Here is a 3147-nt window from a genome sequence, read left to right on the forward strand (position 1 = left end):
TATGTTCATGCTTGTTTTTGCCAAAACAACTTGTTTCAGAGTCAAGGATAAAAAATTATTTTTTATTTAATTGTTAATTTTCTGAAAAATTAGAAAATATTTTTATTTAATTATTAATTTTTTGAAAAATTAGAAATTATTTTTATTTAATTATTATTTTTGAAAAATTAGTTTTAATTCTCGATTTATTATTAAATTTTCTAAGAATTAAAAAATAATGTTAAATATTAATAATTTTTGTAAAAATAATCTTTTTTAAATTAATATATTTAACATAAGTAATATTATTAAATAATATCTAAGTAAAATGTAAAATTATTCAACATTTCATAAAGTTATTCGACACTCAAGTTATAATCATGGCTTGTATCAAACTGTCAACCCTGTTGCACACGGAAAAAATTGTTTGTGCGACGCTATCATTTCGGCGCTTAGCCGCGGGCGACGACAGCGTCTCTATCTCACGTCTCGCGTGCCATCTGCCATGTAATAGTGGTTATGGTTAGTGGTTAAGAAGCCATTGTTGCATTGTTCGCATTTCGTTTCGCGCGTGAGTTGAGTTGAGGCCGCAGGGGAAAGGGGGAAGTGATCCGCGCAGTTCCTTTCCTTGGTGCCCTCCGACGCGACGGCTCCGACGACCGCCGCCCGCGTCGTGAGTAGTCGCTCTTTCCCCCCGCGTGATCCGCGGCGCCGTTCAGACCGCTTCCGCGCGCGCGAGGATACGTAGCCGGGCCGAGCGGACTCGCGGCGTCATCGGCGACCCCGCGCGCGATTGTCGCGACGACCGGGCGACGTAGGTGCCGCGCGTCGGAACGTGCACGCGGACACGGCGGCACGTAGGTGTTGCGCATCTGCTTTGTCCGCGCGACCGCGTGCCGCATACCGCGTGCGCCACGCGCGTTCTTCTCGGGGAACGGAAGACTGCCTCCCCCTCGCTCGGGTGACGTGTGCCGGGTCGCGGAAACGGATCCCCGTCGCGCTTTCTTCGCCGCCGAGACTGCCGAGAGACGGAATTTGGGCCTAACGTACCTAGGGCATCCCGAGTTCGCGGAAATATCAAAAGATAGACAAAGAAGTTCACAAGCTATTAAACCTTGGGGTGTATCTCCACCTGTTATTGATAGATTCAAAGGTAAGTACTTCTATTGTAAATACTGCATGACTGCGATTTTCCGTGCTTACTTCTCTCACCTTATATATGTATGCAAAATTACAGGTTGTCAGTCAAGAAAATGATCATTGTATATGGTACGGAGTATGTTACACGGATGTAGCTATGCACAAAAGTATTGTCCTTACGATGGACCACCGAAGCCATTGAATTCTGAAGGACAAAAATTGTTGGCTAAGCATTGTCCACATTTGTTGGTGGATGATGGCAAAGGAATTAATACCTGCTGCGATACAACTCAGCTTGCTACGTTAGACTCAAATATCAAGCTTGCGTCAAATTTTCTAAAAAGATGCCCTAGTTGCTTAGATAATTTAGTGAAAACATTTTTGCGATTTTACATGCGCTGTTAACCAAAGCAAATTTATCAACATTACGGAGAAAGGCGAAGCAAATGGTAATTATTATATTTCATCATTTAATATGTTTAAGATTTAATATTTTATGTTTATAACATTTTGATACGTATTTTACTATTTTGAATCTCTTTCCAGGTGTAGAATATATTAACGGGATAGGTGTATATATAACAAATAAATATCTTGACGGCACGTTTAACTCGTGCAATAAGGTGTCAGTGCCGAGTACGGGGCAGTTAGCATTGGATTTAATGTGCGGAGAATGGGGTGCAAGTAGATGTACTCCTTTGAAATGGTTTCACTATATGGGTGATGCGGAGAATAATGTTCATGTACCTTTCCAAATCACATATGTGAATACTAACAAATCTGTCGGATCATTTGTGCCATTAGACCTTCCAATCTCACACCATGCAGTACGGCGCTAAACGTAAATAGTGAAGAACCAACGTGAAATGAAAGACTTGCTCGAAGCAATCCGGAGTGATTAAAGACGGCGTTGGCGCAAATAATAATCAATAATTTACTGATAAATATAATATCTGCTTTCCAATGGGTACAAAAGACGATTTAAATGCATTTCAAGAAATGTTAAAAACCAACGACATTTGCCGTCACGATTTTGTAAGTTTTTTGTTACTTTTAATTTTATTACTTTTCTATACATTTTTTCTATATATTTTTAATGTTTAGAAGGCTTTCTTATATTTTTTTGTCGATCGACAATTAAATATTAGTAAAAGTGTCACAAATATAATCAAAAAATTAGTGACAAGGGAGCTTGCATTAATATGTACAGCACAAAAAAAAATTGATGCCAAAATTGTCCTAAAAGACACTCCGATCTGCGACTGCATTATTGGTAAGAAAATACAATTTTTCTCTATATTACTATTATTAGTAATTATTCTATGTTAATTTAGAGATAAAGAGTTTTATACATAATAATTAATATATTATATGTTGTATATAGATGTTGTTGTAAACATTTTTGAGAAGCATGGAAAATGTATTACCCAAAAGGAAATATATTCAGCTATAGGCATTACTTTAACGAACGCTAAGGACTGGGATGGTCATCGGTTACATCGATCAAAGAAAGCCAGAAATGACGATCAGATCAACCCTTAAATGATTATAATATTAAATATATTTCATTACTTCTTTGTAACTGAGATTACTATATATATATCTAACTCGTTGTAAACTGAGATATTAAATACAAATACAATTAAATACGCGACAATTAAATACAATTTACAATCGTCTTACAAGGATACCTCGCAAAGTGTCAAATTCTGACTTTAATATACTTTGTGTACATACAGATTATGTAAATAGATGAATTTAGAAAATAGGAGTTGGAGCCAATAAACGGTTTTAAGGGGTGAAACCACCCGTCTGTATGTACACAAAGTTATATTAAAATCAGAATTTTACACTTCGCAAGGTTCTCTTGTTAGTATTTATTTATTAATTTTAAATCTAAGTTATCCTAGTCTTACCCTATCTCTTTCTACATAGCGGCTAGACAGATTTAATATCTTGGGGCAACATTGCTCCGCGAGCCAGGGCCTAGATAGTTTTCCAATATTGGAGCTGGCCATTATTGCCGTT

At 37.3% G+C, this 3147-nt stretch overlaps 1 long non-coding RNA gene across 1 annotated transcript; it reads left to right on the plus strand.

Annotated features, from left to right (window-relative positions):
* The first annotated feature begins 361 nt into the window (after window positions 1–361).
* Window positions 362–2786, plus strand: LOC139780534 (uncharacterized). Its single transcript, XR_011720269.1, has 5 exons — window positions 362–1132; window positions 1217–1568; window positions 1666–2154; window positions 2224–2392; window positions 2504–2786. It is a non-coding gene; the product is annotated as an uncharacterized lncRNA (long non-coding RNA).
* The last annotated feature ends 361 nt before the right edge of the window (window positions 2787–3147 follow it).

The sequence above is a fragment of the Temnothorax nylanderi genome, unplaced genomic scaffold (assembly GCF_030848795.1).
Source record: "Temnothorax nylanderi isolate EJ_2023f unplaced genomic scaffold, tnyl_v1.0 TNYL_tig0283_pilon, whole genome shotgun sequence".
Classification (NCBI taxonomy): domain Eukaryota; kingdom Metazoa; phylum Arthropoda; class Insecta; order Hymenoptera; family Formicidae; genus Temnothorax; species Temnothorax nylanderi.